Source organism: Vulpes lagopus, chromosome 1, assembly GCF_018345385.1.
Source record: "Vulpes lagopus strain Blue_001 chromosome 1, ASM1834538v1, whole genome shotgun sequence".
NCBI lineage: Eukaryota > Metazoa > Chordata > Mammalia > Carnivora > Canidae > Vulpes > Vulpes lagopus.
Genome location: NC_054824.1, coordinates 12242420 through 12268350, shown reverse-complemented (window position 1 = coordinate 12268350; position 25931 = coordinate 12242420). Strand labels below are relative to the sequence as shown.

Below are 25931 nucleotides of genomic sequence, written 5' to 3'. Positions count from 1 at the left end.
CTGGAAATAATTGGCATCTACAGAGAACATCATCCAAAACAATATCAGCAAATTTTGAAGAATAGAAATCACACAATGTCTGTTCTCACACCATAGTGGAATTAAACTGGAACTCAGTAACAGAAAGGTAGGCATAAATTCCCGAAATTCTTAGAGATTAAGCAACACATTTATAAACTTGCATCAAAGAAGAAATCTCAAAAGAAGTTTTTGAAGTATTATAAACTAAGCAAAAATGAAAATTTAACTTATCAAAATGTGTGGGATGCAGGGAAAGCAGTGCTTAGAGGGAAATTTACTGTAGTGAATACACATATTAGAAAGAAGAAAGATTTGGAATCAATAATCTAAACTTCCACACTAGGAAACTGGGAAAAGAAGAGCAAATTAAATCCAAAGTAAGCAGAAGGAAAGGAATAATAAAAATTAGAGCAGAAATCAACGGAATTGAAAAAGGAAATCACTTGGGTAAATAAACAAAGAACAAAAGCTGTTTCTTTGGAAAAATAAATAAAATTGATAAGCCTCTAGACAGACAACCAAATAAAAAAAAGGGAGAGGTCATAAGTTAGCAATATAAGAAATGAAAGAAAAGACATCATGACAGATCCATGGACATGAAAACAATAACAAAGGAATAGTACAAACAACTCTAAGACTCATTATTTGATTACCTAGATGAAATAAGCTAATTCCTTAAAAGACAAAATCTACCAAAATTCAAGCAAAAAGATGGGATCCCTGGGTGGCGCAGCGGTTTGGTGCTTGTCTTTGGCCCAGGGCGCGATCCTGGAGACCCGGGATCGAATCCCACATCAGGCTCCCGGTGCATGGAGCCTGCTTCTCCTTCTGCCTATGTCTCTGCCTCTCTCTCTCTCTCTGTGACTATCATAAATAAATAAAAATTAAAAAAAAAATTAAATTCAAGCAAAAAGAAATACATAATTTTAAAAGGCCTGTGCCTATTAAAGACATTGAATCAACAACTAATAACCTTCCAAAACAGAAAACACCAGGTCCAGATGGGTTCACTGGTGAACTCTACCAAATATTTAAGGAAGGAATTTTACACATTCTCTACAATCTTCTTCAGAATATTGGGGCAGAGGAAATATTTCTTAACTCATTCTATGATTCCAGCATGACTCTAATGTCAAAAACAGAGAAATTACCAAAAAAAGGCCCCAAAAAGACTATTATGACTAATATCTCTCAAAAACATAGCTGCAAAAATCCTCAACAAAATTAGCAAGCAAAATCCAACACTTTATGTAAAGGCATTATATACCATGAAGAGTGGACTTATCCCAAGCAATGTATCACATCAACAGACTAAAAAAGAAAGATCCTATGATCTTATAAATAGACACAGAAAAAGTATTTAACAAAATTCAAGATCCATTTGGGTTAAAAACTCTGTAAACTAGGACTAGATGTAAACTTCCTCAACTTGAAAAAGTATTTAACAAAATTCAAGATCCATTTGAGTTAAAAACTCCATAAACTAGAACTAGATGTAAACTTTCTCAACTTGATAAAAAAATACCTATCCAAAAACTACAGCTAACATCATACTCAATGCTGAAAAATTTGCTGTTTTCACACTAAGTTTAGGAATAAGTCAAAAATGACCCTTCTAATCACTACTTTTGCACATTGCACTGGAAGTCCTTACTAAAGCAATAAAACAGGAAAGGAAATAAAAAGTAGACAGTTCAGGGAGGAAGAAATAAAACTGTATTTGTTATCAGGCAACATGATAATCTATGTAGAAAACCTGAAAAAATCAGCAAAAATTCTTTTTGAACTAATAAGTGATTGCAGCAAGGTTGAAGGATGCAAGGCAAATATACGAAATCAATTGGCTTTTTTATATACCAGCAGTGAACAAGTGGAATTTTAAATTAAAAACATATTTACATTAGTACTGCCAAAAATGAAATACTTATGTATAAATCTAACAAAATCTGTACAACATGTATATGAGGAAAACTACAAAACTCTGATGAAAGATAGAAGGACTAAATAAATTCAAAGATATTCTATGTTTGTGTATCAGAAGATTCCATTTTCCCAAGATACTGCTTCTTCCCCACTTGATTAATAGATTCAATGTAATTCCAGTCAAAATCACAGTGTCACTTTGTAGATATCAACAAACTGATTCTAAATTTAAGTGGTAGTTCTTTTTTTTTTTAACTTTTTGAGGAACCTCTATACTGTTTTCCAGAGTGGCTGCACCAGTTTGCATTCCCACTAATAGTGCAAAGGGTTCCCCATTCTCCACACTCTTGCCAACACCTTTTGTTTCTTGTGTTGTCGATTTCAGCCATTTTGACAGGTGTGAGGTGATATTTCATTGTAGTTTTGATTTGTATTTCACTGATGATGAGTCAAAAGATTCAGAAAGGCCAACACAATATTGAAGAAGAATGAAGTTGGAGATTTATGCTACTAAACTTTGTCTTACAATAAAGCTGTAGAAATCAAAACAATATGGTATTGGCAAAAGCATAGACAAATAGATGACTGGAACTAAACAATGAGCCCAGAAATAAATCCACATAAATATAGTAAATTGATCTTTAACAAAGCAGCAAAGGCAATACAAAGGTGCAAAGATTTTTTTTCAACAAATGGTGCTGGAACAACTGGATATTTACATGCCAAAAAACAAAACAAAACAAAATCCACAGAAAACGAACAAGTCTGGATCTAGGTGGAGATTTTACACTACCTCACAAAAATTAACTCAGCCTGTATCAGAAACCTAAAAGTAATATACAAAACTATAAATCTCCTAGAAGATAACATAGGAGAAAACCTAAATGACCTTGGGTATGGTGATTACTATTTAGATACAAACCAACGTCATGATCAATGAAAGAAACAACTGATCAGTTTGAATTGATTAAAATTAAAAACTTCTGCTTTGCTAAAGATAGTGCCAAGGGAATGAAAAGACAAGTCACAGCCTGGAAGAAAATATGTGTAAAAGACACAGCTGAACTGTTATAATGAATATATACATATATAGAAAATGAACTGTTATAAAGAATATATACAGGGATGCCTGAGTGGCTCAATGGTTGAGCGTCTGCCTTTGGCTCAGGGCGTGGTCTCAGTCCTGGGATCAAGTCCCACATTGGGCTCCCTGGGAAGAGTCTACTTCTCCCTCAGCCTATGTCTCTGCCTCTCTCCCTCTCTGTGTCTCTCGTGAATAAATAAATAAATCTTTGTTTTTTAAAAAAGAATATATACTTATATAGAAAACTCTAAAACTCAACAATAAAACACAGCACAATTAAAAATTGGGCCAAGGATCTTAGCAGATATCCCACCAAAGAAGATACACAGATAGAAAATAAGCCTTTGAAAAGATCCTCCCCATCATATGTCATCAGGGAAATATAATCAAAACAAAAATGGGATACCACTACACATTTATTAGAAAGGCCAGATTCTAGAACACTGAAAACATCAAAAGCTGAGAAGGGTGTGTAACCACAGGGACACTCATTCCCATTACTGCTAGGAATATTAAATGGTAAAGTCACTTTGGGAGACAGTTTGACAGTCTCTTACAAAATTAAATATATTCTTATATAATCCCTCAATCATGCTTTTTGTCCACACAAAATCCTGCACACAAACGTGTTTAGCAGATTTATTCATAATTGCCCAAACCTGTAAGCATCCAAGATATCCTTCAGTAGATGAAAGGCTTAAGAAAATCTGGCTGGTACCTCCAGACAATGGAATATTATTCAGTGCTATCAAGCTATTAAAAATACGGAGGAAACTTAAATACATAATCTTAAGTGAAAGAAGTCAATATGAAAAGGCTACATACTATATGATTCCAAATATATGATATTCTGGAAAAGGAAGAACTATGTAGACAATGAAATATCAGTGATGACAGGTTTTGGGGAATATAGGGAGGAACAGATAGAAAACAGAGGTATTCAGGGCATTGACACCACTGTATGATATTGTGATGGTGGATACATATCATTATGTATTTGTCTAAATCCATAGAATGTACACCAAGAGCAAACCCTAATGTAAACTATGGAGTTTGACTGATAATGGGGTAGCAGTGTAAGTTATTCAATTGTAATATTATCCTTTTTAAAAGGATTTATTTATTTATTCATGAGAGACACAGGAGGTAGAGACACAGGCAGAGGGAGAAGCAGGCTCCACGTGGGGAGCTGGATGTGGACTGCAGGATAACACCCTGGGCAGAGGGCAGACACTCAACTGTTGAGCCAGCCAGGCATCCCTCTTCAATTGTAATAAATGTACTGCTCTGGTGGGGAATATTGATAATGCTGGAGGCTATGAAGGAGTAGGGGCAGTGCTGTATATGAAAATATCAATATCAAAAAAAAAAAAGAAAGAAAAGAAAATCTCAATACCTCCTATTCAATTTTCTGTGAACCTAAAACTGCTCTGATAAAGGACCCTATTAGGGGAAAAAAAAAAAAAGATACAGAGAAAAATGTCTTAGATTCACCTATATTCTAGAATTGAATAAAGATTTCACTTTCTCAATTTTAATGATTTTTATATCAAGACCCTTGCAAATATATATAATAAATGTACAATAATGCTAATGGTACCATTTATGTAACAACGTAAATAGAAGGGTCCTGAGTGTCTTGCAATGCTAATTATATGCAACCTATTTATTTAATAGATTCCCATTAAGCAGTAAAAAGAAATATGTTACATCATTTGCTTCATAAGCTTGTAATTGTATGATTCTCACAGGATTGAATATAAAAATATTTTAAAATCAAGAGGAAGAAAAAAAATCAAGAGTCAGAACACTTATATATATTATATATGTATAATATATATATCTATAAACTTTGATAATCATTTATAGAAGTAAAAAATATAAAGAGATTCAAGGAGAATGATAACTTTCTGGCAGTTACCTTTGAGAAGTTAGGAAGGTAAAATCATTGAAAAGGAATTTGTAGTATTGCTCATTTTTTTTCTTAGATATTTTTGTTGTGCTATATTTGCATCTTGTATAGCTCTTAAGTGTTATAAGTTACCTTTTAAGATGATTTTTAAGCTTTATAGTATTTCTTCTAATGTGAGATGTTTTAACTGCAAATTATGTCTTAAATATTTAAAGATCAGAAATTAAATCTAGGAAATCAGAAATAAAAAGCCTACAAAATTTTCATGAAGGAGGTAGAAGAAGGATGGAGGAAAAGAGAGAAGAAGAGAGACAAAGAGGGAAAAGGGAAGGAAAGTGTGGAAGAGGGAGGGGAAAGACAGAATGAGAGAGAGAGACTGAGATTGAGAGAATCATGAGAGATTAAGCAGTAGTATCCTTTTCATTACTCATAGAAAAAAGAGAATTTTCTACTTGAAAGGATTTCCTTAAAGGAAGCCTTGCATGAAACAAACATGTTTAATTGGAATTGCCAGAATCAATGCGAGGAGATAGAACAGTTGCAATCTTGAAAGAAGCAAAATTGTGAAGCTAAAGTAAAATTTGTTTGCTGTAAAATAGTAAAATGGTATGGCAGTAAGTCATTATGCAATGACTATGTTATTCTGAAGCAATGGAATGGGAAATTGGTGCCAAGGAAAAACTAAAAGGGTCATTGCATATAACCTATTCTGGCTTTGAAAACTGTTCAAGTACTCCTGCAAAAAAAAAAAATCTAAATAAAAATACATATTAATCCAAACCCAGCATGAATAACTAAAATGATAATATAATGGGTCAAGTAATCTTGCGACCCTTGAATGCATTTGGAATGGCATGCATTAAAATGAGTCTTGATAAGCAGTTAAAGTTAAAGTTTAACTACCCTCCTGGTGTGATATAAGAGGGTTGAGTTTAGCTTTTGGATGCCCTAAAATTGAAGGTTGGATAGAGTCAAGAGAAAGAATGTCTTCAGGAGTATTTGCTTTTCATCACTGTTGGCAACCTCAATAAAAAAATGATATCCAAGGCATCTTTAAAATAAAATATGTGTGCAACTGAAATGTGAAAATGGGAATAGTTTCACTCTGGATGTTAAACCCTCACTACATACGGCCTTAACAAAAGGGTAATCTTAGGCTCGACTTTCAGCATGGATATTTGCCTATGTCTGTGTGTACATGTGTATGTGTATGTGTGCTTACATTTGGATTTGAATTTTGAAAATAATTTTGCAGATAGATTAGATGAAGTGGACTCTTATCATGTAAGGACAAATACAAGTTAACACAAGAGCCTTAATTCTCTCCTCTGAATATAAGGTTTGCCCACTTTCCCTTTTCTTAGAGCATTTACTTACTTTAGGAAACATGATTCTAAGTCCTTTCTCTGTATCTTTGAAATGCATATAAGTCTCTTGAAAAGCTAAATAAACTGTTGCCAGTATGAAGGGATATTTTTCTCCAGGACTTGGGGATTCTCTTTTTGAAATGTACTCATAAGGAACATAGCACCCCATCTCCCTATCTCCCAGTTTCTGTGGAAGAGTAGGAGCCTAGGTCTGCAGGGCCTTGCTCCAAGTTGTGAAATTACCTCTTGTAAACATAAGACAAGTTAATTCTGTTTTGGATAAAGCCAATTAGCTGATGCAGATGGTCACGGCAATTATCAAGTGAATTTAGGATGATCTATCTAAGACAAATGGTGCTACATGTCCTTTTGCTTGAGGACTAGTTATTGTTTATCTTGAGAATATGCATGTGATGGGTTATATCTGCTTTGCTATTTAAAATGGTGAGATTTCTTTCTGTCTTTGCAATCTCTTAGCAGAATGCTTGCAATGCACATCACCTGCTGGCTTAATGCTTATTCAATAATAAAATAGTTTTCTTTCCCTTCTATCTTAGTGGAGTGATTTTCTGAGTTGAAAGGAGATTTCTGTCTTGCTTTTAATCATATTTCCCATCACCACCATCGAGTATATACTCTGCAATTAATTTAAAAATTAAAAACAAAATCTCCAGTAGTCAAATTTCTAATTCTAACACTTATTGTGAACATTAAGAATGAAACAAAATCTAATCATGACTTATTTCCTATAATACCACAGGGCATTGACGTAGGAGGCACTTGTTAAAAAGCCATCTGTCTTTTATTGAAATTCAGCTTGCAAAAACTTGTAGCCTATAAAGATTACAAATATACTCGGGTTCTTTTCCCCCCTAAAAGTAAGTCATGTAATATTTCAAAAAAAAAAAAAAAACTTTAATTACATTCTGTAATCAGAAACTACTGGATGTTCTCTTTTCACAATCAATGTCCATGGAAGGAAAACAACCAGGGACTAAAGCTGATGTGTCACTTTTTTTGTTCCCAGGCTCTATTCAGCATGACCATAAACTGTTAGGAGGCTACTCTCTCTAGTGCAGCAGAATTGTAGGCTGATGCTTGTATGGTTATAACTGTGCTTATCCTTATGGGTAAAACCTGCAGCGAAGAAGGTTGTAACTCCTCATCACTGTTGTGAGGATTTGGATGGAAGGAGAATGGAAGAAGAGGTATTAATATTCCATTACATGATGAAAAGGATACTTCGGTGTTCAGCACTCTGCAGAGAATAACTATTATAATTAAACAAATTTTAAAAGACTACGTATCTGGTTGCCCAAACTCCATATCAATATATTCTGGCTGCTTAAATTAAGGGAAATCTGTCAAATCCAAATGTAATATAAGCTATTGAATTATAATTAAAAATATTTGAACTTGCTGTCATTCTCCCCATTACTTACCCCTGTTCAAATTATTTTTAAATTATTTAACCTAATTCTGATTAGTTCAGTGTCTGGATAATAAAAATAGCAAAGGCAGAGAGATGCATGGTCCTTAAATTAATGAATTATATGGCTTATTTTTTGAAGGTTAAAGATAGTCTCAATATAAAAATAGCAAGAGAAAAGAGGGAAGTATAAATGCATCATGATAAATAATTGTTCTTAATTTTCATGAATATTTTAGATTATACAATTAAATTTAATTAAAAAGTATATTTATGCACAGGAATCTGAAACACTAACTTGTTTTCTAACAGATTTTCTACATGCAGTTGTGTGACTGGATCATTAGCACTCAAAAGTCCTAAAATTCAATATCTTCTGAAGAGAGAAGCTATTTATATCAACTCATCTCTACTCCTTTACCCTGTATCAGACAATATAAAAAAAAAATCTGATTCATCTCGTCTACTACTTTTTGACACAGCAAGCTCTCTAAAATGTATCTGAACATTACTTATTTTGCTATTTTACCCCCAAGCAGTTGTATCAATTCAGCATAAGAGGCCACTTCTGATACATCTACATGGGGCTGGTGGTAGAAACTAGGTGCCAAATTGTTGCATTAGTTTCTGGCCATAGAGTAAAATGAATGGCTCTTTATATTTTTATGATTTTTCTCTTAGTTTTGTGTAAGAATAACTTTATATGGAATAAAAGTATAGATCAAACACTATAAAAATAAATCGGTATAAATATATTTACTTTTAAATCATAGGATAGGTTTAACTAAAATAAATAAATAAAGATTATATGTAAAGTAGCAAAGAAATTTTTTTCAGCTTAGAAGCCTACCTGCCATTACTGTTGCCATATATAAATAAAATAAAATCCAACATTTTGTTTTCAAAAAATAACTTATGTTCTAAAATACCAGAACATTTTAGAGGCACCTGGGTGGCTCAGTCGACTAAGTATTTGAATCTTGATTTCAGCTCAGGTCATAATCTCAGGGTTGTAAGATCAAGCCCCTGGTTGGGGTTCACCATGGGCATGGAGCCTGTTTAAGATTCTCTCTCTCAAAAAAAAAAAAAAAAAAAAAGATTCTCTCTCTCCTGCCCCCTCTACCCCAGTTCCCTGCCCCCCCCGACATACACACACACACTCTCTCTCTTTTAAAAACAACCAAAATTTTAGTGACCATAAAATTTCAAAATTTGTTCAAAGATCCTGATGATTTAATAGAAAACACAGTAACAAAATAACATTTTTATGAGGTTTCAAATCTTAATTCTTGAATTAGTTTTGCTAAAACTTTTACATTACACACACATATAGATACATACAGATACATCCATATTTATTTTGATATATTATGCATACATTTATGGTGAAATTAATATATCTTTTGCATTCAAGTACTCTGCTAGATACTTAGCCTGCACTTTTATTAAAAAATGAATCTTAGAAGATTAATATTGAGACCTAGAGGTACCTGAATTTTTGTTTTATGAATTACAGTTCTGTTTTCCCCTACCTCTCTGAGCCTCAAATCCTTTGCTTTTAAAGATGATGTATGCTAAATATCTATCAGAATTTTAATCTATGTGACAGATTCTGTTTACCAAATATCTTCTGTTCATTCATTCATTCATTCATTCATTTAACAAACATTTATTGAGAGCTGACTATATGTCAGGTACTCTTCTACATGCTTACAATGTATCAGTAAACAAGAGAAATAAAGATTTGTGCCTTCATGGAATTGCCATTCCAGTGACAGGATACCCAAAATGCAATAGATATAATAAATATGCAACATATAAGTATGTTAGATGATTACAAAAGTTATGGGGAAAAAAACAAGGACAGCAATATCAGTGGAGGTGGGGATAAGAGTAGTTGCAATTTTAAATAGATGATCAAGTGAGCTTTTATTAATATGCATTTAAGCAAAAACCTGAAAGAGGTGAGGAATTAGCTACACAGATAATTAAGGAAAGAACACTACAGGCAGAAAGATGAGATATTACAAGTAAAATGAGTTGCTCTTTCTGTTATATGAATAATACATTATAGGACAACAAGAGTGGGAACAGTGGTATAAAGCAACGGCAGTATGCAGCTAGGAGTGGAACAGGGGAGCTGAGAAAGACTTTCATGCCTGACCTAGGTTTATTTAAGTAGGACCTGATAACTTTTGTGTCCAATTCAAGAAAAAGGAAGATACATAAAATAAAAAATATATATAAATAGAATAAAAGGCTGAACACACAATAGCCTGGGCCCTGAGAAAATAAAGTTTTTGTGATGGTGTTTTGTTTTGTTTTGTTTTTCTATTATCTGCCCCTTAAATCATTAAAGCTTGCAATGAACTGAATCTATTACAGAAAAAAAAAAAAAATCCTGGTCCCAGTTTAAAATGCAGACTAGCCTGACAGAGAAGTCATGCATTTCACTGAAGTAATAATTACTTGTCTCTATAGTCTATGTGGTTCGCTTTCACACAATTGCTAATATTTAATTTAAAAAAACCTGCAAGACATAGAAGAGGCAAGAAAATCTGACACAATGTCAAGAGATTAAAATATTCAAAAGATTCAGACTGAGAGAGATCACATATGTTAGAATATTCAGGCAGGGACTTTTTTAAGGTATGAAAAATTCATCAAAAGATATAGTGGAAAAGGCAAGAAAAATGTATGAACAAATGGGAAGTTTCAGGAGAAAGATAGAAATAATAAAAAGACGCCCAATAGAAGTAGAAAAGTTGCAGTAACAGAAATGAAGATATTTTGATGGTTTTATTAGAAAACTGAGAAGAATGGAGAAAATGACCAATTTATTTGAAGACAGGTCAGTGGAATTACCCACACAACACTGAAACATGAACAGAAAGAGAAAGAAAGAAAGAAAGAAAGAAAGAAAGAAAGAAAGAAAGAAAGAAGAAAAAGAAAGAAAGAAAGAAAGAAAGAAAGAAAGAAAGAAAGAAAGAAAGAAAGAAAGGAAGAAAGGAAGAAAAACAATTGGACAGCATAAATATTTAAATAGATAACATTTCCCCAATAGTTGAGAAAGTTCTTTTCATACTGACTTTCTCACACATAGCTATAACCTCTAGATGAAACTACAATCAATCAATAAATTTTTAAAAGCAACCTTATAAATAGAAATTCTTAATGTTAACACATCCATATTTACCTTCAGTTCCCTTTCAGGTAGCTGTTTTTGGGGATTAGGAAATTTTTCTTACATATAGAATATAAAAACAGTTTCATATGCCTCTCAATACTTTATTAATTTAGGGGCATAGCATGAAAGTGAAGTCTATTTTTTTCTGTATGGATACCTATTTGTCTCAACTATATTTATTGAAATGTGCATATTTTGCCAATTGCTCTGTAGTGCCATTTTACTATAAATGATATGTTTATATTCATGAATCTCTTTTCAGATTTTCAATTTGGTTTGATTACTTGTCTGGTTTGTATATTTTTATATCAGTACTGCACTGTTTTAACTATTGCATTTATGTTATATTTATCTTTGTACTTCCATGCACATTTTATAAGCAATTCATTGCTGTCAATTTTAGCCCCTTCCCTCCCCCTCCCCCCCCCCCCCCCCCCCGGAAAAGAGAGAGAGATTTTGACTTGAATTGCATTGCATCTAAAGATCCATATGAAGGAGAATCATGATCTCTGCAACAGTGAGTTATAGTTCTGAGTGGGTTAGTAAAGGGTAAAAGGCAGATGGAATTACTGTGCTGGAAGGATTATAAATTGTACAGAAAAGGAAGAGAAGTTGAAATTTGAGATAGTAGATTTGGAACAACTATTGATGATGACACATCCTAGATATAGCCATTGAAGTGAATGGATAAGGTGGAAATTAGGTAAAAGCATTTAAAATGCAGGAATATCAAAAAGAAAGAAAGAGGAAGAGAGAATTTGAATGAATTCAGAGTGGATTATATATTAATACTCTCAACCAAGGAAAATAGAAAAGAGAAGACCTGATTTGGAAGCACATAAGCCAATTTCAAAGTCCAGAGAATTAGAGGCTTTGATTGGGAGATTTATTGATTGTGTTTACAAAAAGTGTTAGAGAATGAATGGAGTTAGTGTCAAAGCAAAATGATGTTTCAGAAAAGGGGAAATGGGGTATTTGGGTATAAGGAGGACATTGAATATCAGCTGTATGTAGAGTGTGAGAAAGAAAGTAATGACTCCTCTAAAACCTGATTTTTTTGTTCAATAAGGCAAAAAGATGAATGGATTCTTCAGACAAACATTTGAGGAGGTAGAGAATATATGTACCACAGAATAAGGGGCACAAGGAAAAGGTTTGTTAGAGGGCAGAGAAGTGCAAGAATGGCTCAGAAGAGCAAAACCTGTTGTTAATGAGGGTATGAGACAAGTGTTAACTTTAAACAGAGCACAGAGCAGTTTTATTTAGGTAAAAATAAAAATGAGCTTATTTGGGAAGAGTGGAGGAATTGCAATAAGGACAAGCAAGCCATGGTGAACCATAGGCAAGTCTGAAGAAACAAAGGAAATGTTTTATCAGATTTAAGGAGGAAATCAAGGAGGGTTGATTTTTAGAAGAGTGTTAAATTTTTAGAACAAACAAAAGTTTGTGGAAAAAGAACAAGAGGGGCCCTTGGGCGGCCCAGTGGTTGAGCCTCTGCTTTTGGCTCAGGTCATAACCCTGCGGTCCTGGGATTGAGCCCTGTGTCGGGATCCCTGCTCAACATGGAGCCTACTTCTCCCTCTCCCTCTGCTGCTCCCCCTGCTTATGCTCTCTCTTTCTCTGTGTGTATGTGTGTCAAATAAATAAATAAAATCTTAAAAAAGAAAATAAATAAGAAGGAAAGAAAGAAAGAAAAAAAGAAAGGAAAGAAAAAAGAAAAGAAGAAAGAAAGAAAAGAAAAAAGAAAGAAAAGAAAAGAAGAAAAGAAAAAAAGAAAAGAAAGAAAAGAAAAGAAAAAAGAAAAGAAAAGAAAAGAAAAGAAAAGAAAAGAAGAAAAGAAAAGAAGAAAAAAGAAGAACAAGAGTTTGATGTGAAGGTTTCTCATTGGTTGCAGGCTATAGTTCGTGTGTAGGGGCAGGGTTGGATCTTGAAGGCAGGAGGTAAATTCACCTGTGAAAAGTGCCCTTCCCACTGAGGGGGGCACTTGACAGGATGAGCACTGGGTGTTATTCTGTATGTTGGTAAATTGAACACCAATAAAAAAGAAATTTATTATAAAATTTAAAAAAGAAAGAAAAAGAAAAAAAAAAAAAAGAAAAGTGCCCTCCCTTGTTGAAATAATTATCTTCTGTTTCCCTGCTGGTTATGTGGGCTGCAATAAGTGGGATGATTGTGAGTACTTTCCCTTTGGGGCTTCCTGACTCCATTTTAAGTGAGATTTCCTTTTCTATTTTCTATTTTCTATTTTCACATAAAAAAAGTGTGAAATTTGGGTTTGAAAACAAGGCTGCCAGAAAAGGCAGACATCTTGGGTTGAGTGGGCACAAACTCTCTGGGAATGCCTCAGCTACTCTAAGGGTGTTGTTTGGGGTTGTGAGAAAGTTCTACGAGCAGATCAAACACTAGATAAGTTGTCTCCTAAGAATAAAAAATTAAATTAAAGTCCTTGTGCTTGAATTTGAAACCTGAAGCAATTCTGCTTAAATTGAAGTTATAAACTTTTCAATGTTACATTTTTAAAGGAAGATTGTTGTGTTTATACGATTTTCTAAAGGTGAAATAGTTTTAAAAATTTGATTCTATTTCTAAAAAGTATACTGGAGTTTACCAAATATTAAATCAGAAACCTAGATTTCAATATGAGGCTTCACATAAGGTAAACCAGTATATTCAAACTGTGTATCGCTCAAAATAATTGAAGTTTTTTAAAAGTGTTGTTTCAACAAGTGCAGGGCTGTTAACAACTCCTAGTCGAAGGAGCAATTCTGCCTGCTTACAAACTTGAAGGTGTTGACGCTCATACTAAAAATAAAACTAGTGTATTATGGTACACATTGAAAAATAAAAATAAAAGGCACAAGGATGAGCTAGAGATAGAAAAATATATTAAGTGATATTTGACTCGGGCTTTTCTTGAATAATAGAATAATTAAAAGAAGGTAATCTAGGGGCAACAAAAGATATAGATGAAAGAAGAGAGGTTTGTTTAGAGGAAATTTTTTAAATGGTAGGAATAGCTGTTGCAATGGGCAGATTTCATAAAAGGAAAAAAAAGATATCAGAATTGCTTATTTATGTAAAGGTTTGTTTTAAATATAGGGGGTCATTAAAATGAATCTGTTAAAGAGGATTATACTGGAGAGGTGATAATTAAAAATAGGCTGTTCTTTTTTTTCCCCTATGAATTCAGATCCCAGCATTGTCCTCATTTGCAAGTTTATGAATTTCTAGTCATTTAACCTAAGTTCTGCCTACTTCAATCATTAGTTCTTTTGTCAAAAATTTCTGATACACTGAGACTTCAAAGTATATGTGTATACACGCATACACACCACATCACACTTATAGCAAATGCATGATTAATGAGTTCTAAAATTTTATTAATCAGTTTCTGACAACCATATCAGAGGTATGGAGATAGAACGTATGATTAAAATAGACATTTTTTCTGGATGCCTGGGTGGCTCAGCGGTTGAGCGTCTACCTTTGGATCAGGCCTTGATCCCGGGGTCCCAGGTTCCATTCCCACAGCAGGCTTCCTGCATGGAGCCTGTTTCTCCCTCTGCCTATGTCTCTGCCTCTCTCTCTCTCTGTCTCTCATGAATAAACAAAATCATTAAAAAATAAAAATAAAATAAAATAGACTTTTTTTCAATTTATGTTTTTTTAAGGATTTTATTTATTTATTTGACAGAGAGAGAGAACACAAATAGGCAGAGAGGCACGCAGAGGGAGAGGGAGAAAGAAACAGGCTCCCTCCAGAGAAGAAAGCCCAATGTGGGGCTCATCCCAGAACCCTAGGATCATGGCCTAAGCCAAAGGCAGAGACTTAACTGACTGAGCCACCCAGGCATCTCTTCAATTTACTTTTTAATGTAGAAGTACAATTACCTAAATTAAAGAGTTCATCTACTGAGGACGTGTATTATAAGATTTATCCAAGTTTAACCATGCATTTGAAAAGGTGGAATATGAAAAGATGGACCAAAAGGTTGATTAAAACAGTGTGTGAGATGCCAGGTAGTATTTAACTCAATAAATTGATATTCTAGATGGAGTTTGATCTCTATTGGTCTCAATTGCTTTGTTCTTCTAATACCACCTTATTCTGAAGACTCTGGTGTCTAAATGTGTCTAGTTTTAATGCAAGAGACTCTTAGATCCAATTTAACTGCAACCGGTGTTCAATAAGGAAACGGATATAATAGGATAATCTGGATCACATGCTGACCTATTACCTACTTCAGATGTGAACCTGTGGTCCATAACAGAAATAAATCAAATGTTTACTTCAGGTCCTTTCTTCTTCTTTTTTTCTGCAATAAAATTATTAAATATTTAGGAATGAAACATTTTTTCAAACAATATCAGCTCATTATATTACCATCATGATAAGACATGGTGCTTTTTTTTTTTAAGATTTATTTATTTATTCATGAGAAACACTCCGAGAGAGGCAGAGGCACAGGCAGAGGGAAAAACAGGCTCCATGCAGGGAGCCCAATGTGGGACTTGATCTCAGATCCTGGGATCAGGTCCTGAGCTGAAGTCAGACACTCAACCACTGAGCCACCCAGGTATCCTCACATGGTGCTTTTTTAATGTATATTCCAACATTTCCGAGGACCCCATGAGTAGCCACCAGTTACCATAAAGAAAAAATGGAAGACAGAAGAGATATGAGTCTCATTTTCCTGTATGCCTGCTTCCACCAGAATATTTTTCACCAAATATATTTCACTTGTGATTTTGTTTATATAAAGGATATTTCTACATAACAAAATAAAAATGAGTGAAAAGTGGAGAAAGTATCAGACATTTAGTGAGGACTACTTTTCTGAATTCAGGACCAGATTTCCTGAATGTATAGATTCTCTATTGTTTTTTTTTTCAATTTAGAAGTATAGAAGTTGGTGGTTTTGTTACTTTTTATACGTAACTTCAAATTTACTTGTTCATAAGTAATATGAGAGGAACGTTTTCTATATTCCCTTTACTTATTTTTTTTCAGATGCTTAATTAGGTGGATGTCTTACCTACATGTGCATAGAAAACTTTATACCACTGGAGTCTCTGCCGTATGTTCCTCACACCATCATAAAGTAGCTACTTGTCCTTACCTTTATTAAGGTCCTTGCCTTTATTAAGGCAAGGTCTGTCCTCGGCATTTATTGCCAGGATCCAGCCTGTACAGTTGCAAAAAATCCAAGAGCTCTAGATTGATAATTTCATTGTCTCAGGATCTCTGCCTCTTTCCTGTTTTTTGCATTCTTTTACAAATTCATGGAGCCTTTGCCTTTGGTTTTGTAATACAATTTTAGTGGCTTTTCCCTTACTTCATTGCCTAATCCCTAAATTTGTTATACTGCTGAATATCCCACTCTTTCTTGAATGGGGGTATTAATGGTGAGTTTTACTCCTTCAAATTCACCTTGAAAACCTGACTAGATTTTTGCATCTTACATATACTTACAGTCAGCTGGCTCGTTAACCTGATCCTGACCACATGCCTCCCTAATCCTCTACTATAGGCTGCTGCCGAAGCCTCCAGATTATCCTTCTGCAGGTGTGAATCTTTGGTTCTCTCTGCTTCCTTTTTTTTTTTTAATTTCTCTCTTTTCATACCCTATTGTATTTGTGGAGTCCCATGGTTTTGGCCTCGGTGACCCATAGCACCCATCTGAGATCCTAGTACTCATATTTCCCCAAATTTGATACATTTCCAGAAATTCATGTGGATGCGGATCACTCATTGTTACGACTAACTTTATTGTTTTCTTGTCACTGTCTGCCTGTTAATGTCTTGACCACCTGTGGATCCTATTTTCTGCTTTCAAGTATATAGAACAAGTGTGAATTCAGTAATGAGACAATGCCATACTCAATCTGTCAGCAATCTGGATAACCTACTTTAAAACCATATAGAGAATGCTACTCTCCAATTTTACCTGTTACTACCCAGAACTAATCTGCCATTTCTGTTTTTACCTTGATTAATGCGATAGCCTCTTGGGTGGAAATACTCCGTTTTCCTCCTTCTGTATGGGGAAAAAATATCCCAGCTCTCCTCTACTGTGTTTCTTTATCCCATGAGTCTTTATGCTCACACAGAACACTTTACTTCTGACACTTCTGGTCACTAAATGTGTGTGGATTTTTCCTCATGACAATAAGCAAGTCTTGGGCACCAGGTGAGCATCCCACAATATAATTGGATACAAACACTATCCAGATATGATATCAGATATGATATCAGCCCCTCAAGGCTCTCCACAAATGTTTCCAGATCAAAGTAGGTCTGCTTCTTAGAGAGTTATACAGAGAGACTACACCAAGTGGGGTTGCCTCACAAAGTCATCTTTACTTGCAGCAAATAAGGAGATCATGGGGAGTAAGTTATAAAGCTGTGACTCCCTGACAGGGATCATAGGCTCCTCTTACTGGGGTTTAAGACGATTATTCACAGGGGGATTTTAACATTATAACCAAGCAGAGGTAACTATCTAGTACTTTCTGATTCACCTGTGCTGGTGTTGGGTCCTCAAATATTTCTTTTCTTGTTCTATCAATTTGTTAGTTTCTAAAAGATAAAATTAACAGGAAGAAGCTTCTAGATGTTTCCTGAGTTCAGGAGGTCATTTCTGAGTCCAAGGGTCAATTCTGAGTCCAGGGAGTCAAGGTGTCTCATTGATGACACCCTCACCCCCATTTTGGATGCCAGTTGCAAACCCAGGTTGTCACCTAGGCTTCTACCAACATATTATAGATCAGAGGTTCTAATGACCCCTTCCTCAGTTTCAATTACTTTGATGGAGTAGCTCACAGGTCTCAGGGAAGCACTTATTACATTTACCAACTTATTAAAGAATATGATTACAGATGAATAGCCAGATGAAGTGATATATACGGTGAGGTCTGGGAAGGTCCAAGTGTAGGAGCTTATAGAATCTCTGTAGAGTTGGGGTGCGTCCCTCTTCTGGTGTGGTGTGTTTGCCTACCTGGAACCTCTCTGAAGCCCACACTATTGGAATTGTGTGGAGTCTTCTCACATAGGCATGATCAATCATTAAATCCATTGCCAGCCCCTCTTCCCTCTCTGGAGAATAGTTGCGATGGAGTTGAGAACTTCCAAGCTTCTAATCATGGTTTGGTCTCTCTGGTGACCAGCCAGCAACCCATCCAGAGTAGCCTCATGAAAATAAAAGACGCTCCTAGCACTCTTATCACTTAGGAAATTACAAAGGTTTTAGGAGCTCAGTGCCAGGACTCAGGGGGTACATACCTATATATATTTTCTATTTTTCAAACCTCTTTCTGCTTCTCCTCCTGTAGCACAGTTTCTCACAGCACAGACTCCAGAAAGAACCCACTGTAAGCCAGATTGTGTCATCCCTCTGTGCAAAACTCTTCGATGCCTTCCCATCTTACTCAAAGGAAATGTCCGAGATTGCTAATATGATTTATGATCTGGATCCATTACCTCTCTGACCTCATCTCTTCTGGTCCCCACACTGTAGCGCTTCAGCCACACTGTCTTCTAGCTTCCCCAAATCTGCCAGTCATTGTCTTCAGTAGGTCCCTTGAGTGGGGAAAGGTTAGCATATTTTCACATTGCTTTAACAAGGTGCACCTTATAAGATAATTATATGGCTAGGTTGACTCATTTTTCTACACATGATTCATCCACTTTCAGTGTTATGTGAGAAAACTACAAATTATTCCTATTTAAGGCCACACTATATGAACTTTTGACCTTCAGTTTCCTAATATCAGCTGACAGGTATTTCAAGTACTAAAATTAAATTTAAAATATGCATTTGCAAAGTGTAATTAAAGTGGTAAATCTGTTACTGAAGGACAAAGTCACAAAATCTGTTTCATAGACCGAAATTATTTTTGTATTACCTGCTGTCAGACTAATTCCAATCACTCATTTCAATTGAAGTAAGATGAGAGTGAATTACACGTATAATTACTTAAATGGTCCATTTTATTCTTTCCATATGGATAAAATTAGTATTAGATAGATTGCAGTAACTATTTAGTAACTGATTTTGTTAACATTCATAGATAAGACATTAATTTTCCATTTTCTATGTTATTCACTTAAGAAGTAAATGAACATGGAGAGGGCACAAGCTTTATGGGAAATCTTCTTAATTCTTTTGAGAAAATGGTGATTCTCTTCCATTATAAATGAAGAGAATTACTTTTGTCAAAATGAAAAATCCCTCGCCTGTTTTCTACAGGGGTTTTCAATATCACTACATTTATAGAATTATCCACTTACAAAATAACAGGAAATTCATCTCATCAGAAGGCTATTATATAGTAATAATTTTGCTTAAAAATGTTCATATGTTATCATGAATTGCTTTCAACAAGGTTTTTTGAATATATGTAAAAATTCATATTAAGATGTAAGATTATTGTTTTATGAAATACTTCTTGTCCTAAAATTTCTGTCCTACTGCTCCACAGAGATAATGAATAGTTTCAGATGGCACAGGAAAAATTTTATAGATACAGTGTTATCTAAATGCCCAAGAAAAAAATGTATTCCAATCAGTGATGAAAACTTTTTTCCTGTGACCTTTTCCTTTTTTTTTGTTCCTCCTGTGACATTTTGTTCCTGTTGTGACACATCACATACTACCTCGAATTAAAGATCTGGAACTGATTGTCTTCACATAATAACCTATCCACATTATAGGTCAGTATTTGATAGTGATAGAATATTCCAGTATGTTAATATGTCCTTGTTCATTTAAAACCATTTCTCAATTGATGAACAATTAGGTTGTGACCTATATTTTTGTTATATAAATAATTCTGCACTGAACACTTATTTATGCATAAACTTTCACAGTGTTTAGCAATTGTAGTTTTAGAATCAGCATTACAAATGATGGATGACACAGATATGGCTAAATCGCCTTCCAAAAGGATGTTGCTATTGATACTTATGAGCAGTGAATGGTCTCAGTCCAGTTCTCTAGCACTTTATCCAGGTTTTATCTTTCTATGGATTATTCTTGTGTACATATCTTCTTATATTTGTCTTTGTTAAATTGTTCATCTTTTGTTAATTATCTCTTAAGAATTAATTATCAATACCCAAAAATGTATTATCTTATATGTGTACACTTTTTTATTATATAGTTGCAAACATTTAATTCTGGTCAGTCACTGTTTTAAAAATGTGTTCATGGTGTCCTGCATCTTACATTTTGTGATGTGTTATACCTTATAGATATTGCACTAATTTATCCAATTCTGCATAGTATATTGCTCCAAAACATAGTGGCTTAAAACAAACAAAAAGTAATTTTTTCTCAGTTTCTCTGGGTCAGGAATCTGGACAGGCTCAGTTGGTCCACTGACTCAGGGTGTCTGTCATTCGAGGCTGAAATCAAGGTGATGGCTAAGTCCACAGTTTTATCTTCAGGAAAAACTCAGAGAAGACACCCTTCTAAACTCTTTTGCAAGGTTGTTAGCAAGATTCGCTTCTTCCCACATTGTTAGATAGAGGGCATCAATTTTGCACTGTTTGCTGACTAGAGACCATCTATGACTTGTGGTTTCATGCCTTGCGGCTCTCCATGGGGCACCTTACTTGGCAGCAGATGGCTTCCTTTTGAATATGCAAGTGAGAAAGCAAGGCAGGAGCCAGAGTCTTTTTGTAACCCAATCTAAAAAGTGATATTACATCATTTTTGCCATTTTCCATTCCTCTGAAGCAAGTCACTCGGGCCAACTCAAATTACCAGAGAGGAAATTATACAAGGGAATGAATATTGGGAAGCAGGGATCTCTTTGAGAGGCATCAGAGGCTGTGCACTACCAATGTTAAATTTTTATTTATGCAACATTGTCTGAATTTCCCTTTATTGTTTATAACTTGACAGAAAAAAGCTTTGTTTGTGGCTTTATAACTCCTTTACTGTGGCAAGAATAGTGTTTGTAATATAATAAACACTCATGATATATTTGTTGAATAAATGCACAGATAAGTAGATATAGCACTAAAATATTGAATAAGTTCTAAAAATATTTGATTTAGTGCTCTAGATGGTAGAATGAATAGATAACCATAATTCCCACTCCTTCCTATGTCCATGGCACTTGCAATGTGATTTCACAGATCCTTCTATCCAGAATCTGGGTCAGTTTCATGATTTGCTTTTGGAAACAGAATGCGGCTTCAATGACTGTACTAGCTCTGAGTTAGAGTATAAAGAGGCTTTTTCTGATTCTACTCTCTCTTCTTGAACTCTGCTGCTACCATGTGACCAAGCCTGAACCAACATGCTGGAAAATTAGAAATCATATGAATAAGACACAAACGGTATAATTTTAGGGATCTACTACCAACCAGAGCAGCAGCTCCCTGATTATCAGAAAGTGATTACAAACACAGAATTGTGTTTGTAACCAATCAACAACATAAGGACCACCAGCTGAACCTGACCCAAATTGTTGAACCATAGAACTGTGAGCCGAATAAATGTTATTTTCAGATGGTTTATTAAACAGTAAGATATAAATAATATACTCCCATGAATGCCTTTCTATGTCTTTTATTATTAGATAAAATTCACCAGAGAAGCCATCAGGTCCTAGACTTTTGGTTGTTGGGGGGTTTTTGATTACTGATTGAATCTTCTTGCAAGTAATCAGTCCGCTCATTTTTTCTATTCCATCATGATTTAATCTTGGTAAGTTGTATGTTTTTGGGAATTATCCGTTTCCTCTAGGCTGCCCAATTTAATTAGCATATAACTGTTAGCGTATGATTGTTCATAGCAGTCTTTCAAGGTCCTATGTATTTCTATAGCATCCATTGTAATGTTCTCCCTTTCATTTCTAATTTTATTTACTTATATACATAACTTTCTTGGTGCATACTTTCATTATATGTCTAAAAATGTTCCTTCATTGTTGTTTCATTTTATATGTCAGCAGTAAAAAGTGTGATAGTAGGTTAATTATTTTACCTGTATAAGTTATTTGATTTGATCCCTTGTCTGGAAACTTTGAGGATTTAACCTTTGTCTTTGACTTTTAATAGGTTTACTAGAATATGTCTTAGAGTTGACTATTCTTAGATGTTTTCAACTAGTGAGATCTTCAGAAACCCTAATAATATAAGTAACATTCTTTCTTTCTCTATCTTTCTGACTCTTTTTTACTTCTTTACATCATTTTTAACCTATTGGTTGTTTTCCTGCCTTTTTACAATATTCTTTATTAAATTTTTACTTGAATTTTTTCTACTTTGGGCAATTTGTAATATAATATTCATTTATGAGATGTTTGTATTTTCTTCCATTTCCTTTCCTTTCTTTGCCCATTTCTATTTTTAGTTTGAATTTCTGATTAGCTGTTCATATGTCAAATGCTTTTTGACTATATACCAATTTTTTAAAGCATTAACATTTTTCTTTAGTTCATGGAAATTTTATTTTTCTATATCTTTTATAGAATCAATTTCCTTCAGTTGCTTCATGATTTTCTGTATTAGTTTACTAAGGACTTTAGAGGTTTTATTTAGATTTTATGATATTGGAGTATTTTACATGATTTTTTTGTTTAACCTTGCCCAAGTGTATTGCTTTTACACACAATTATTTTTCAGCTTCAGCAGTCTGTTTTCTAATAATATTTATGGTGTGATTTCCAAAAATTTCCATAGGTACAAGGTTTTTATCATTGAGGAGGAAATTTGGGGAGGTATTTACTACAATACCAACATTGTCTACAGCTACTCAGAATTCCTACTACACATTTTTCACATTTATTTTTAACTTTTTATCTTTGTTGTTTATTTTTATAATCAACATTCCTAACTTTTAAAAGTTAAGTTCCTTTTTGTTCATGATTTAAGGACGTTCTTTAAACCCTTGATAATTTAAGGAACAATGGGACATAGCTGTAAACTGCTAGAGCTTCAGGAAACATCAACTATTTCACTAGCTATAAATGTCTAAAAGTAGCGTCTGGAGGCATTTTGTTAAGGGTTTAGTAGGTAAATGAATATTGCTGTCTTTACTCCAAATGAAAGCAAATTCTTTCTCTTAAAACAGAAACAAAATCAAGTTCACATATGAAAAATTGCAGAATCATCAGCTAAGGAATTACCCTGTGAAATCTCTCATAATCTAATTCCAGACTAAACTACCACCAAATAATATGTATATTTAACATACAATTTAATAACTCATGTGTCAAAACCCTTAAAATATAAATGTACTTTCACATATTTTACCTAAAATATTGCTGTATAAAGGCAGTTAAAGATATAGAATTGGGCAGGGGAGGAATTCTCCAAATCTATATGTAAATAAAAAAATATTTGGTTATACCGTAATACCTTGTGTTAGATGAGGGTAAAATAAACACAGCAGGTCATATTTTACTCTCTTTAAAAACAAAGCACTCAACTTGTTGAAATAAACCTTGAACCCATAAGGAGTTAATTTTAAAAATATAACAACTTAAAATACGTAGATTGAATTGTAATCTGATATTAAACCTTGGTTCTCTGTTTTATCTTTTATTCTCAGGAATATGGCACATTTGGTCACATTGCAAGTTCTCAGTACATTTGTTTATCAGATGATGGGACCAATAATTACAATCTAAGATCAAAGAAATGCAAGCAAGTCAAACTGGGGAGACTTAAGGGACAGGTATTATTCAAATTGGATCATGAAAAAAAGGTTGGAGTTAGAGAAAGAAAAGGAAGAGAAATAACATGACAATGGTAGAGAGCACTGTATTGCCATCAGACTTAATCTTCCCCTTCTGTATAGGCCAGAACTATAGCTGACCATATAGACACCGTATTGAAAGTACACTTTAAGTCTTTCTTTCAGGTGGATGAAGCCATATTATTAAGTTCTTGTCAATGAAATATAAACAGAACTGAAATAAGTCACTATCAGCGTTAATCCACCACTGGGTATGGGCTCCTCTCTATCCTTTTCTCTTCCAGTAACTTAGATGTTGGAAACACTAATGTGATCATGAAGATGAAAACAAAAACCTTAGAAAATGATAAACAACATAGAAGGAACTGCATGGCTGAGTGACTGCGTAAAGATGCCCAGCCTATTCAGACTACTTACTCTGAGACTAGTATATGAGAGAACCAGATTTCTAGCATCTCTAAACCACTGTGTTTTAGGGAACTCATTTTTAGAAATATTCAAACTCTTAACTAATGTTAACTAATCTTAAATAGTATAGTGAACCCAAATACAAAAAGGAGGAAGCACCATAAAACTTTATGGGCTAGGATTGGATTAGTTGATTATAATCTTGAAAAAAAGAATTGACTGGAGCACCTGGGTAGCTCAGTGGTTGAGCATCTGCCTTCGGCTCATGGCATGATCCCAGGGTCCTGGGATGGAGTCCTGCATCAGGCTCCCTGCAGGGAGTCTGCTTCTCCCTCTGCCTATGTCTCTGTGTATCTTTCATGAATAAATACATAAAATCTTTTTTTAAAAAACGAAAGAATTTGGGTAAGGGAAATGTGTATATGAGCTCTGTGAGAGTATCTTCTGAGAAGCATCTTCACAAAGGGGAGATGTGCAAGTTGAATCTAGAAAGGATATTTAGGAGGGGTGGATTAAGATGATGTACAGAATCCAAAATGTGGAGTCTCTTAATACAAGGCTGAGGAGTCTGGAATATCCCCCTTCAGACTTTGGTTCATAAACCTTCAGGCATTACTGAAAGAGGTAGGGTGTAGTTAGCAAATTAGAAACATAGAATTCACTTTCACTTCCATAAATTAATAATTTTTGGCACATTTGTTTGAACAATAACATTATCAGTCTGTTTTTCTTTGTTTTCCTTTAGATATAGATATAATTACAAGAAACATTTCACTTCATTGCTAACTTTGCTCAAGGAAAATAATGTAATGTTACTATGAGTAACAATTGACAGGCAACCTTCTTATTGAGGAAATAATAGCAGCACTCCGCCTAAAGTGGGTAATTGTCTGTTAATGCTACCTGATTTGTGCCGTATAGGAACCCTGGCTCAAATCTATTTTCTGTCATTGTTTGTATCTCCAAGATAAACCAGAAATCTGTCTTTAAAACAAAATTTCCTTAAAAAAAAAAAAAAACATAAGATTCCCTTATCTTAAAATTAGCTAGAAAATTGTAGCTTATAATGCTGGGCTAACCTTTACAATGACAACCAAACCGACCATGTCTGTAGGCCACATTTGGTCAATAGTCCTCCAGCCTATGCTTTTTTGAGCACTTTCCAGTAAGGGTGAAACAATGAAATTATAATCTTAAAAAGAGCAACCCGAATGATGCACAGATGATTTAAAATCAACAGATATTATTTATGGTGAGAGAAAAGAAAGGAAATAATATTTCTTGTGCTCAAAACAGTCATTACATAAAATGCTTCACGTAATTTATTTCATTAGGTTCACAATTCTGTAGTTCAATATTTTCTTTTCTACGGTAAGTAAATTGAACCTTAAGGAAGTCAAATACCATACTGTTTTGGGTTGACCAACTCAAGAGGCAGAGGCTGAATAAATATATTTGTGCACAAATACTTTATTTGGGAATTAATCTCATGAAGCACTGGTAGGGAATTGAGGCAAAGGGGAAATGGAAAAGAAGTCAGAAACACCAGAAGCAATATAGGTTTTGATAGCAGAATCTGGTTGTACATTGCTAACTAGCACTGGAAAGAATAAATCTTGCCAAGCAACAAAACAACTTGCTATCTGTATCCTCTCTAGGTAGAAAAGGTGATTTTGACATAGAACACATGCAGGGTCACAATATGGAAAATAGGTTTAGTAAATTCACACCAACCTCAGAACGATAAATGAGACTTGCATTGCCTATTACTTTGCCCACACTTTTCTACTTAAAAATTAGGTAATGTGTTACTTTTGTCAACTAGCTATTTTGTTTTGTCTTGTTTTTGGCTTCTGAAGTTTAACATTCTGCGTCTTTAAAAACATC

General features: G+C 34.3%; 1 pseudogene; it reads left to right on the top strand.

Annotated features, from left to right (window-relative positions):
- Positions 1-25931, top strand: part of LOC121486353 — an 89300-nt pseudogene that overhangs the window by 28112 nt on the left and 35257 nt on the right.